A 14,452-nucleotide genomic window follows, 5' to 3' on the forward strand; every position below is an offset into this window, starting at 1 on the left:
TATTTTAATTGGTTATTTATAACACGCTTAATACCCAGAGGTTTCTAAGCGCGAACCCGGGGATTTTATTTATTTATTTATTTTTACTTTTATAATGCGCATAAGCCCGTAAGCATCAGGGCACAGAAGCAGAAATGAAAAAGGTACAAGAAATTGTCTTAAGATTACTCAAAAAGGACTGTCTTCAATCTCTTCCTGAATGCCAGATGTTTTATTTTCTGCAGCTAGGTCTTTAGGGAGACCATTCCACAGAGCTGCCACCTGTACCTGAAAGGATTTACCCAGATCCCTTACACGTTTGCTCTTCGGGACAGCCAGGCAGACAATATCACTTGATCTAGTCACTCTCGTGGGGCATTGGACTCTAATTGCATCCTTAAGATAGTTGGGCGCCTGGCCATATAAGCACTTGTGCACGATGGTGCACACTTTAAAGTGAACCCTGGCTGTCACTGAAAGCCAATGAAGGCCTTTGCAGTGCTCAGTAATGTGTTCTCTTCTAGAGACCCATTTAATAATGCGCACTGCATCGTTCTGCAAAACTTGTAGCCTTTGCCAATAGCCCATGCCGGCACCAACCAGGAGAGCACCGCAGTAATCAATGCGAGGCATAATTAAAGCCCTAACTATAGTGGTGCAGTTTGTCACTGAGACCAATCGTACCTGTGTTGCTCTGCATCATCTTGCTTTCAAGGCAAGCGTGTTGTTATCCTCCTGAGATCAGATGCACGTAGATAGATAGTCCCAATATAATTAAAATCAGCCAGACCAATGCAATGGATTCATAAAGTGCACACCTGGCTGGGAAGCAATGGAGTATGGTGCATATGGGACACCCCTGGGGTTACAAGTAGGAGGTAGAGGTAGCAGGCGAGCTGGGATAGGTTTGGCGAGCAGGGCAACAGGGTAGCTCTGGAGGGCGATAAGAAGGGTCCAGTGGAGTGATCAACACTTGGTGAAACAAGGAATCTTCACATCCTTAAACATAGGGAACTAGTTCCAGAGACAGGGTGAGTAATGTGAAGATGCCTATTTCCTTGCTTTTTCCTTCTTGTAGTTCTTTGTTTCCATTCTAGAAATGTTGCGGCTTCTGGTGGTCTGCTGGCCTCTGGTGATGTTGCTATTTTTAGTCTAAACGGTCATTAGCAAGACAGAAAGAAGCTTCTAGTCCATCCCATCATTAGGCATTATGTTTAAGGAAAAACACCTAAGGACACGGGTGTGTGGATCACACTGTGGGAATCATTTTTAGAGGGTGTGTTTACTCTTTAGAAGACAAAACTGTGACAATCCTTCTCAGTATTAAAATAACTGAGAATGAGCTGCCTTTAAGATAATTTCATAGAAGCCATTTGGGTTTGGGAATGGTGTGTTTAGCTTAGTTATTTAACTTTAGCTCACTTCATCAATGGCGCACAGATTTGTATTGTGCCACTGTTAATGACAATCCTATTTTGGCGTGAAAATGTTGGCCTTGAGAAGCTGTACTCATTGCAAAAGATGCAAAACATTATTTCAACATTAGATGTATCCAGAATAGCCAGTCATGGTAGGGCACTCCAGTGACATGTCTCCTCTTGGGGTCTGTGAATCTTAAAGGACATCTTAAAACATGGCAATTGGAAATTGAGGGATCCCACAATATCCCTACTACTTGTCTCACTTTTGTATTCCGTCCCCATTGTTATCTGTGGGTAGTCCCTTGCAATGCTCCTATTGTACTAAACATTAGAGTAGCAAACACATTGGTGGAAACACTATTGTGGTGCACATGAAAAACTCTGAATGAATCATGGAACCCCAAACCACTGAATTGACAGTGGGCATCTTATTATGCCTCAGCAGGTATGCCAGCAAACCTTGTTAAACCATATTCGCATAATACTGTCTGGTTATGGACATTAGCCTAAGCACATTCGCATTGTACAGAAAACCATGTCTAAAGTGCCCTGAATAGAATTGACTTCACCGCCATCTTAGAACCATCCACCATTTTGATTCTAACTCCTGCTTTCTCTCCTAAAATGGTGAACTGTGTATTCGGGTGCAGCTGAGCAGAGTGAACTTTGAGCTATGTCATTATTAAGGCTGCTGAGAGCAGAATGTTTGTTCTGTGCAAAGAGACCTTGCAACCAAAATCATTTTGTGGTACTAAGCCTCGATATTTCTTTGGTCTTTCAGATGGTGCCCGAATAGGGACCCTCAAGATTGATGTCACCTCGCTGAAAAGAAGATGCAGCTATCGGACTGGGATCGGAGAGTGAAGGGGCCCCTTTGTATGGGATGTGACACCTCAACAGTACTGCACAATCTGATCCCAGGACGGTGACCAAGCAGTTCGAGAGGGCATCTTGATGAGGGTCCCCATATCGAGGCAGGCTCTTTGCCGAAATTGCCAAACATGAGGATCCTTTGTAATCCAGTCGGGCCTCCTTAGAATTTGAAATCAGATGAGTTGTGCCCCGATTCCTAAGAATCCTGATATTGGTTGCAATTTTGTTCTCATGACTACAAACAACTCCAGGTAACACCAGTAATCTGACATGCCTTGGAAATTGTCTTCCTGTTTCAGGGTTTTATTCCACAGAGATAGACAATCTTTGGGACGAGGCCAACCGGCGCCACCTGTTGGGTTGTCGGCTTGTTTAATGTACTGTAAGTTTGGCCTAAATAGTATTGTATTTAATGATATTTGGCACAGACAAACTAGACATGTTTACGAACTTCAGTGGCCAGTTCATGGTAGTTTTGAAATTTCCTGCATAGAGTATTTAGAGTCTATATTGTTGAAGAAAAAGGCTAGGCCTGCAGGATTTGATGTAATTAAAGATCGGAGAAAGGAAGCTATGCAGCAACTCATATATAAAGAAAAGCATGCGCGTAGGCACATGTCTAATACTGAAAAAGCATTATTGTATGATCAACAGAAACAGTCAGAATCTATTAGAAGTAGGGATAGGGCTTTTCAACTTGGAGTACAGAAAAGATATCCATTACAGGATTTTCATACCTCAGATGAACTGATTAATAAGCTATTGAATTAACGTAGGACTGTTGTCACTGCGCCACCTCCTTATGTGACTCTCCCTGTTGTTTTGCATCTTCCCGCTGTTGCGCCGCCTCCTGTTGTTGGTCCCCTTCCTCCCGTTGCTGCTCCTCCTCCTGCTGTTGCTCCTCTTCCTGTTGTTGCTTCTCTTCCTGCTGTTGTTCCCCCTTCTGCATCTCCACCTTTACCAACAGTTGCTGTTCCCTTAATTCCGTCTCCACTGCAAGCGGTAGTGTCTCCACTACCTATTGAGCAGGATTTGTCTGAACTTTCTTTTCCAAGTGGTTCTGCTTTACCTATAAAGGTTGAAGGGGCGGGAGCTGATTCAAGAATAGTAACTCGTAGCATAGTATCCAAAGTATTCCTGGACAGACTATTTTGATAGAGGGGATGGGAACGCATTTGGCTGATATTTTGAGTGATTTGACGGACATGAATGTCCCACAGGGGTTGAGGGATTTGAATGTCCTTGCCCTCTCAAGGGGCACTGCGGAGAAAGTACATGAGCATGTTGAGAAGGTATTTGAGTTTAAGAGGGAGCTAGATCGGTTACAGAATGATGAATTCGATGGTAATAGACTGGAAGCCTCATATGTGCAGAAGAGATTTCTTCTTTCATTGAAACCAATGAGTGAAGAAACACGTTTTTGCACAAGAGACGCTCTTAAATGGATTTTGGATGTTTCAATTTTCCCATTGAAGTGCACGACATGTTTAGTTAGTATGCTCCGGCTATGCAAAGGAAAGTGTTACAGGTGATGGTAGAGTATCTACAAGATGGGTTTATGAAGAGAAAGGGTTGTTGTCCCACAGATTTGATGGTCATTTATAAGAGAGCATTTTCACCCGATACTGCTTTGACTACTTTGTCATTTGATTTAGCCTTGTTACTTAAACAACATTCAGATTTGCCTACTTTACAATTGCCAATGAGGGAGGTTCCTCCGACATTTGTTCTGAAAATAGAAATTCCAGCTAATGCCGCAGCAGGAACGCCTGCTACTAGTGTCGAAGCACATTATGTTTCTCAGTTTGTTCATGTCCCGTTTTCGAGACAGCAAGTGAATACCATTAGACAAACAATTCTAGATATTAGGAAGAATCCAACAGGATTTTATGAAGAAATTGAATCTTTCTTGCATTTGTCAGTTTTCATGCTGGGTGATATAGATTTAATGTTCCCTATGATCCTACCTGCTGATTTATGGAAACAGATTCGAACTGTAAACGACAAGGCAGGAATGGGTGATACATGGGTTAACTTCATACAGATAGATGGAGAAAGGAAGGCTGTTGAGAAACCGCCACAAGTGATACTGATGTTGCCAGACAGAATAGTAGCTAAATTGAAAACCCAGGTTCCAAAGAGAAGAAAAGTTTGGGACAAGCTTACAGCTTGCATCCAAGGGAAGTCTGAAAGTGCAACTGAATTTTTTAATCGATTCGAACACGTATTTTCAGATTTCAGTGGTCAGGACTTAATTACAGAGTTAGGGAAAAGGCTGTTTGCAGACAAGTTTGTGTGTGGATTGTTGCCTGAAATCCAATCACAATTGATGACTTCCAAAAGCGCTTGGCAAGTGAAATCGCAGTCTGAAGTATTACATATGGCTCAATACAATGAGAATAGGGTTAATACCAAAAAGGAGAAGGTAGAAAAGAAGAAGGGAGACTTGAAAACAAAAGTATTGTTACAGCAAATAGTTAGAGGAGCCAGGGGTCGGAATACACATTTTAGAGGCCAATTTATACCACAGAGTAATGCGCAACTGGGTTCTGTACACATGAACCAATGTGCCTATTGCAGATGAGAAGGTAATTGGCGAGCACAATGCCCGATCCTTCAGCAGCGATCAAATAACATGTATGGTACCATGGGAAGATGATCCCGAGGCCGTCCTGGGATAGGGGGTCCTGGTAGAAGTCAGTTCGCTCAGAATCAACAGTCATCTTCACAGGATAGTCAGTAGCATATTGTTAATAATGGGAACATTTTCGATAATCCGTCGACTGTCTATTTTTCAGAGGATCTTGCATTCGATGATGTAGTGTTCCGTTAGGATAGCCCGAAGCAGAATCTGGAACCTGTACCTATACCCATAGATCGGAAAGGGCCCTACGTTGAGATGAAGGTGGGGAATAGGGAGCATCTATTTTTGATAGATACAGGAGCACAGAAGTGTTACATTGATCATTCACGGGCTCCAGATATTCTACTGTCAGGGCAGAACAACATTTCCGTAGGGTTCTCTGGTACGCCAGTGGTTAGTCCGGTCTCTCAGCCGGCACCGATTTCACTGGGGCCATTTACTGGAAAATTGTGGCAAACATTTGTTGGGATTTAATTTACTTAAGAAACTGAATGCTATAATTTACTGTTCTCCAGATGGAGTTTATTTAACAATTTCACCTCAACGAGCTTCTGTTTCACAATTCTTGACTAGGCCTTTACCGACTGAATTGGATAAGGTTACGACATGTTTATGGGCAGTTGATGATAATGACGTTGCCATTTTACAAATTGAGAAATTGAGCATGTTAAAATTGTGTTGAAATCAGGTGTTAAACTATCGCGTATTCTACAATATAAGGTTTCGGTTGAGGGTGAAAAAGCTTTGAAGAGCATTGTTTCTGATTTTGTACATCGAGGAGTGATTAAGGAAATTGCAGGGAGTGTGTCTAATAGTCCGATCCTACCAGTATATAAGGGGATAATGCAATTATTTTTTGTTGCATCATTAATTTGCGCGCCATTAATAAGGTTGTTGCTCCACAGTTTCCGATTGTACCTGATGTTACTTCGATGTTAACAATGATTCCAGCTATGGCTACTCATTTTAGTGTTTTGGATTTAAAGAATGCCTTTTTCAGTATCCCTGTACATGTTGACAGTAGATATTTGTTCACGTTCACCCTAGCGGGACGCTCGTTTACATTTACTCATGTGCCACAAGGCTACACTGAGAGTCCAAGCATTTATAGTAGAGCATTGAAGGAACAGCTTGATATACTTGAGTTGCCTTCCACCTGCACGTTGTTGCAGTATGTCGATGACCTACTTCTAGCTGCAGATTCTGAAGTTACTTGCAAGGAGGGAACCGTGTTGCTGCTTATTCATTTAGCAGAACATGGGCATAAGGCTTCATTAAAAAAGTTTCAGTATTGTCAACAGGAAGTCGCCTATCTAGGTTACCTCCTGTCGAAGGATGGTAGAAGACTGACACCTGAACGGATACAAAGCATCTCTAGCATGTCTGTTCCAAATATGCAGAAAGAGGTCAGAGCCTTGATAGGTATGGCTTCATACTGTAGGCAGTGGATCCCAAACTTTTCATTAATGATAAAACCTATCTTGGCATTGACAAAGAAGGGCATTTCTTTGCCTTTATCATGGATCAGGGATTGCCAGAAAGCTTTTGATCTGCTCAAGGCTGTGTTGTGTTCATCGCCAGTTTTGGGCACACCAAATTACGAAAAGGCCTTTGTGTTGTCTGTGCATGAATGTGATGGATGCGCTTTGGCTCTGTTGACACAGGAACATGGGGGCAAAAATAGACTGTGCAGTTATTTTTCCTCCACGTTAGACCCTGTTGCATGCGCTTTGCCGAGATGTTTGAGACACGTTGCTGCTGCCGCTGCATCTGTAATACAAAGTGAGGGTATGGTTCTGGGTCACTCCTTAAACATGATGGTACCTCACTCTGTAAACATTCTATTAAACAGAACGCAGGCGCAACATCTCACATTAGTATGACTAACAAGGTAAGAGCTGATTCTATTTGCACCCCATATCCAAATTAAGAGATATTGCAAATTAAATCTGGCTGAATAATTGCCTCTTCTGCAAGAAATCGATTGCAGTGACAAAATGTCACATGAGTGCCTCAATACCACAGAACAAGAGACTAAGGGCAGAATTTACCTAAGCGATACACCTTTAAAGAATCTGCAAGGGGAGCTGTTTTGCGATGGCTCCTGCTTCAAACTTCTGGATGGTACATACACTGCTGCTTACGCAATCACCACTTTAAGCACTATAGTGGAAACTCAAAGAATTCTGTATAATTCTGCGCAGGCCGCAGAGATTATTGCGTTGACCAGAGCCTGTGAACTTTCTGAAGGGCTTAGTGTGAATATATTTCGTGACAGCCATTATACCTTTGTGGTAGTTCACAACTTTGGTCGATTATGGGCAGAGAGAGGTTTCTTGACCTCGCATGGAACTAAGATACAACATGGCACTTTGATAGTTTGGCTACTTTCAGCACTTGCGCTTCCTACTCAGTTAGCAATAATGAAGTGCACAGCACACCAGAAAGTAACGGACGATGTGGGAAAAGGAAACACTTTTGCTGACAGAATAGCCAAACAGACTGCCACCTATTTGCATTCCAAAATGTATGTGACAAAAGGAGTCACTAACACTTGTGTGATAGATGTAGGAATTAGTTGCATAAAAGAAATTCAGGCTGATGCCACTCCAGACGAACTTAAACAGTGGGCTGAGGGTCCAGCAAGTTTAGATGATGAAGGTTGTTGAGTGGATAATGAAAAACAAAAATGGATGCTGCCCAATGCTTATGTCACCGCTATGGTTACGATGGCTCATGGTCCAACTCACATATGTGCCAAAAAGATTTGTAAATTGTTAGAACCTGTCTGGGTTAATGTAATTATTCCAAAAATTGCTGAGCGTTTTGTCCAAAATTGCATGGTATGCTCACAGCATAATGTTGGGAAAGGAACATCAACACCAAAGGGTAGATTTGGCCCCCCGTCTATGCCTTTTGAGGTCATACACTTTGACTTTATTGAAATTGAGCGTTGTCAGAATTACAAATATGTATTGGTAGTCATCTGTGTCTTTAGTAAATGAGTCGAAGCTTTTCCTCTAAGAGATGCCACAGCAATGACAATGGCGAAAACCATGCTGAAGGAATATTCTCCTAGCTTTGGTCTGCCAAGAGTCATTTGGTCAGGTAATGGACCACATTTTATCGTTGCTGTTATCCTGCAAGTATGCGTGGGATTGCAGATCGATAAACGGTTCTATTCGGCCAGACACGCTCAGAGTGTCGGACTTGTAGAACGCCATAACGGCATACTAAAGAACAAGATAGCAAAAGTCTGTGCACATAGTAACTTGAAATGGCCAGATGCCTTATCTATAGCTTTATTATCAATGCGGCCAACCGCACAATCAAAGACAAGGCAATCTCCTTATGAGATCATCATGGGGAGACCAGCCAATATTTGGAATCTACCAAAACCCAAGTTATGATATGATATGATATGATAGTTTATTTATATAGCGCCTATACACAATGGCCCTCATTACGACCTTGGCGGAGAACCATGGTGCTCTTTGCACCATGGTCCATGGCGCTAAGCTGCCAACTCCGCCATGGTGGTTGGCGGACTTACCGCCCCATTCCGACCTTGGCGGGGCGGTAAGTCCCCAATCCCCATTTACCCTTCCCCATTCCCATTTTTGCCCCATAGGGTATAATGGGAGTGGGGAAGGCGTTAATTACGCCACCGTAAATTACGGTGGCGTAATTAACAACAAGGTCCCTTAGCGCCATGGATTTTAACGCCTGCTAAAAGCAGGCGTTAAAATCACCATGGCGCTATGGGAACTCGTACTCAGGCGGAAAGGGGCGCCATGGTTTACGCCGGCGTAAACCCCTTTCCGCCAGGGTCGTAATGAGGGCCAATGTGTTTCAAAGCGCTTCAAGGCAAGGGAGGGAACAAGGGAAAATACAATGACATTCTTACAGGCCATGAACAGTAAGGATGTGAAATAACTATCGTACTCGGCCTGACGACATTTCAGATAGTGCAAGAGATATGACATAGATAAGGAAGGGAGGGGGAGAGTGGGAAGGAAATGGAAACAGACAGGCGACTACCGTACTAGGCCTGACGACATTTCTGGTAGAGCCGGAGAAAACAAAAGGGGATGGAGAGGGGGCAGAAAGGGAGGGGGGAACAAAACAAGCGACTATCATACTAAGCCTGATGACATTTCAGATAGTGCTAGAGGGGATGTGGGGAGGAAAAAAAACAGTAATGGAAGGGTGGAGGAAACAGACGAGGTTGCTATCATATTAGGTCCAGGGACAATTCTGATAGTGTAAGTGCATAGAAGAAAGCAAGGGGAGGAGATAGGAAAAGGGAGAAAGGGAGAGGAGGAGAGAACAGAGAGTAAGCAGTCCAAAAGAGTGTAGAAGCAAGAGGGGAGAGCGAATACAATTGCAGAATAAATAGAAAGAACTCCTGCTAGGTGAACACCTGATGCTCAAATGCAAACAAAGATAAATAGAAAGACTCTGGCTAGGTGAGCACCAGATGCTCAAATGCAATCTTTCCCTAAATATTATAACATATCCAGAGTTGATAAAGAATGTGGAGCATTTTCTTCTATTCGACTACTGTGACCAGTTAACTCAAAACTTGTATTTGATTCATCAATAGGTGCAAGAAGCCCTCCCAGTAAAATATAAGGGTCAAGGTAATCGACTCCGACCTGGTGACTGGTGCTCGTGAAAGCATTTGAAAGAGCCTCCTGTCTCGTACCTCACTGGAGAGGACCGCATCAAGTCCTCTTGGCCACACTGACCGCTGTACGAGTGGCAGGGAAAAAAACATTGGATTCATGCAATGCATGTCAAGAAGATTCCTTTTGACTTTGCCCCACGACAAAGGAGAGGAGAAGGAGATTGTGCACTTTGATGCTCACAACGAGCCTGACTTGTCTGTGGAAATCCTTTGTGAGCCTGTGAGGCCTGGGGAGGCTCATGCTATGCCTTCAAGTTCTTCTTTGAATGTTTCTTCTCTGTTGAGCAACCTTGTTTCCGCTTCATCATTTCCTTCAGGAAACAACGACACTCTGTTCGCAGAACACACCGTACCTGGAGTCTTGAGGTACTATCTGCGACCAAGAAACCGAACTAACAGCACAGCATATGCTGTGCCTACAAGAGACCATCATTGAGCCAGTCCCCCGTCACTCTTCTGCTGAAAAAACAATAAGAGGCGGGGACCGGCAAAGTTACCTTCAAGCATCATAGGCCACGTGGTCAGGAGCCACCGACGGATGAACTAAAAAAGCCTGACAGAGAGGCTTCTAAACAGATTCTGAGAAACAATGCCCATTCCTAAACCCACTTGTACTGAAAAAGATACTGGTCACTTATCTAATGATGAATCTGTCCATCGAAGGTCATGGTCCCTGAGGACCCACTGTTTTGCCTTTCACAATAGTAATTTGTTTAATAATTATATTTACACTTGGTTTTTGGTAGCTGGAAAAAGTGCATCCGCTTGATATTCTGTTACCCACTGAAATACCATAATAATATTCTCTTAATGATTATGAACGCTACCCATGCGATTCTGAACAAAACAAATTGCTGGGTGTGTTCACACTTGCCACAACATGGGGAAAAGGGACTGGGCTGATATATTTATCCCCTTCCCTTAACTACTGCATGCTATGCCTAGCTCAGGGCACTATACTTTGGCCATAGGAATGATAGTATTTTTGGGAACTTTGACGGGACTAATCTAAATGAATTTGAAAAGCGAGTCTTAACACCTCCGGGATGTTCTCTCTTGGTGAATAGCGGCAAGCTCAATGTTGATTCTATTAGGCCTTCTGATAGACTCTCTAGACCTTTTCATTCACTGATTTCCTTTAAGATAGCTCCTGTAGGCAACCGGGATGCAATGTCTCCTTCCTATACTAGCAAACATAGTCCCGACTCTGTTCCTTTCTGCATACAAAGAGAAGGTTCTCAGCCAATGGGTACATTTGAGGGTTGTACTAAGATTGCAAATATAACCAGTGAGGACAGACCTTTGTATGTAGGAGATCCGGTTTATTTTGTTTGGGCAATAAGGCCTATCCTTGGTTACCCAGAGATTGGCAGGATACTTGCTACTTAGGTATATTGTTGCCAGGAGTATATGTTGCTACCACCTTTGAAATCTCTAAAGTTTGTCCCAGGCGGGATGAGAATGGTGATACTCCTTCAAAAGTCTTGGATGATGTTGCAAAATCCTTTGTGCCATTCTGCTGACAGATAATGAATTCTGAGGATATCAGAAGACCAGCAAAGGTACTGGAAAAGACCATTAATAGGACCAACAATATTTTGTACAACATGACCCTAGAACAAAAGGCAATTAGATTAGTAACCCTCCAAAATAGGATGGTGTTAGACATCATCCCAGCTGAGCGTGATGGGGTATGCAAAATGGTGGGATCAGCAAGTTGTGTTTTTGTATCCGACTCCTCCCCTACTATATTCAAGGCAATCCAAAATATACATACCTTGAATACTGAAGTACATGTCCCAGAGAGAAACTGGAATCTTAGTGCTTGGTTCTGGGACTTGTTGTAATCATGTGGTTGGAAAATCTTTGCAGTCCTTATGATAATTCTTGATATTATACTGCTTTATTGTTGCTGTATACAATGTCTCTCTGTCATATGTTTTATGATAGGAGGATGTTGTGCACAAGCAGTAGGTACACTAGGACCTGAGATACATATGCCTGAAAAAGCTACTAATGCCTTAGCAATGCAGGATATTACCATCAAAGAGCTAATGGCGAATGATGTTTTTGAAGAATGTGATTCAGGATGTACGGACATTGATGCATGGGTTTTTGAATAATACAAATGTTTGAGTGATGCTCTTGGCTTATGCCAAAAGGAAGGTTTGTTAAACCATATTCGCATAATACCGTCTGGTTATGGACATTGGCCTAAGCACATTCGCATTGTACAGAAAACCGAGTCTAAAATGCCCTGAATAGAATTGACTTTGTGGCCATCTTATAACCATCCGCCATTTTGATTCTAACTCCTGCTTTCTCTCCGAAAATGATGAACTGTGCAGCTGAGCACAGTGAACTTTGAGCTATGTCAACATTAAGGCTGCTGAGAGCAGAATGTTTGTTCTGTGCAAAGAAACCTTGCAACCAAAATGAACTGCAATCTAAGTGTTGTCTTCGCCCACAGCCTCATTCACACAATGCAACAGAATGCTAGGTCACTAAAACGTGTGCTTTGGCAGAAACTCTTTGTGTTCCTTGTTGAAACTGGACTTACTTTAAGCTGGAGAACCAACATCGCCATTGAAATCTTCATGGACAAATAAACATGTTAAATGTGTTAAACAATATTGTCATATTTGTCAAGTGAACTGGGCACAAACCCTTGTATGTAACTTATTAGTTTGGAGAAGGGCTGGACAATGACCGGAATGGTGTATAAATAGAGCACGCTTTGGGATGTCCAGCTCTCACTCGCCTCACTGTGTTTGCTGGTACACACTGCGAGGTGTTGGGAGCCCAGATAGCTATCTGATTTTGCCTTTGAATCTGTACAGAAATAAAGATACTTGTATCTTTTGACCCGTGATTGGTGTATTTCATTTTGTTCTTTGGTCTTTCAGCCTCTTGAATGTTACCCTTTGTAAGGGTTAACAGGTGATACAAATGCTTGAAGGACATTCTTCAGTCAATGCATCCTCCGTGTGTATTGTTCACATATCCTCATAGTGCTCATTGTTTCTGTACACAGCCTGCCTGAGGTTGTCTAGACTGGACGTGGCCTAGTGTGCCAATTGAGCCTAGCAGAGGGTTGCTAGAGAGTGGATGAGGGTGATCAAGGCACAGGCCAAGACATTGTTACTGAGAGTAAACAGGCGCAGTGAGTGGATGGAGTTGTTCCAAATAAAGTTGAGCATGCCCAGGGTGTGTCTGTGAATGCACATGCGATGGCCTTAGGGTGTGCACTGTGGAGTCCACCTCGTACATAGCTGAAAGGATGCACAGTGTGTGGAAGAGTATGTGTGGAAAATAGCTGAGACTGTGCAGAGAGAGACAGAGAGAGAGAGAGAGAGAGAGAGAGAGAGAGTGTGTGTGTGTGTGTGTGTGTGTGTGTGTGTGTGTGTGTGTGGCGCTGTGATTCAGTGCAAACAACAGTGAGTAAAAGAGTGCAGAGTGGCAGTTGCTTTATTTTGATGCATGTGCCTAAGTCTGCAGGTGCAAAGAGACAAGTCTCAACCAGCAAGTTTTCTCTTTTTCTTTTTTTGTTAATAGTGTCCCTGTTGCCTGATCCCTCCGATATTAAGGCTTTTTAGGTTGTTACAATATTTACAACACTTATGCCACTTTAAAATTAATGAAGAGCAGAGATGTTCTTTGAATTATTTCTGAGTTGTGTGTGCCTATTATTTCCACTGCTTTATAACCAAGGATCTGCCTGAGCAGCTTCTCCTTTCCGAATCAGCCCAGCCACAGCATTGGAGCTGTGGGGGTACAGCTGTGGGTGGTCTGCCTGACATCTCTAAGAATTAGCAGTGGGGTGGTATTCGCTCTGTGGCATCCTGGCATATGGAAATCCCAATGCTGCCTAAAAGGCAATTCCCATTCTTGTGTAATGCTCACTATTCAATGAGGAGGTGGTATTGCATATCCAGAGGTGGGCCTTTAAGGCCGTCATTACAAATGCCCATCACCTTTTGCTCTCCATTTCTTTTTCTGTCGAGCCATTGGGTATAATGTTGTGATCTCATGTCTGTACATTAAAGCACATATTAAACAAAAGAGGCAATTTGATGGTTATGTTTGAAGTGCACCTGTGGTCAGATGCAACTCTATGCACAAAGCACTTACAATTAGCTATAGCATCCCTCATGTTAGACCAAGTTGGCAGTCTGTAGATTGTATTTCATAAGGACTATCACGCCAATTGGTCGTGCATTTGAACAGACTGTCCAATCTGTTCCCTCATTAGTCAGAGAGACCATCATTTTGCTTGAGTTAGACCATCTACAGCAGGTATAGCTAACCTATCACCCCCAGATGCTTATTGATATTTCATTGTCTCACACACCACAGTTATTTGCTTTGATCAGATAATGGTTTCTCAGCTCAAGGCTCTCTGAAAAGACACTCTATTTTTCATAGTATCCCATAGACAAGGATATAGTGAAGACTTCACGACAGAAAAGTCTGCATTATAAAAAGAAAAAAACAAGGCCGAAAATGTCGAAAAACCCAAAGTAATCAATTTGCGGTGCTCAAATGGAGTGGTAGCCGTAGAAAATGTCGAAAACAAAATGCCGAATGAGCCGTACGAAAATGCTGAATCCCATTATACTGAACGATGGTTGTGGGGGTTGGGAAACTTCCACGCAGGGATAAGGCAGCATCGAGGTATGGAAGTGGGGAGGTGGAGGAATAGATAAGTGGGGTACCGGGGATATGGGTTAGTGGGTACTTTTAATGCGAGTTTGGGTGCTCCATGGGATATAGGTGAACATTTCGCAGCAGGATACCAATAGAGCTATATTGATCACAGCCAGAGTGTCCTCACATGATCACTGC

Source organism: Ambystoma mexicanum, chromosome 4p, assembly GCF_040938575.1.
Source record: "Ambystoma mexicanum isolate Mex_15411 chromosome 4p, UKY_AmexF1_1, whole genome shotgun sequence".
In the NCBI taxonomy this organism is placed as follows: domain Eukaryota; kingdom Metazoa; phylum Chordata; class Amphibia; order Caudata; family Ambystomatidae; genus Ambystoma; species Ambystoma mexicanum.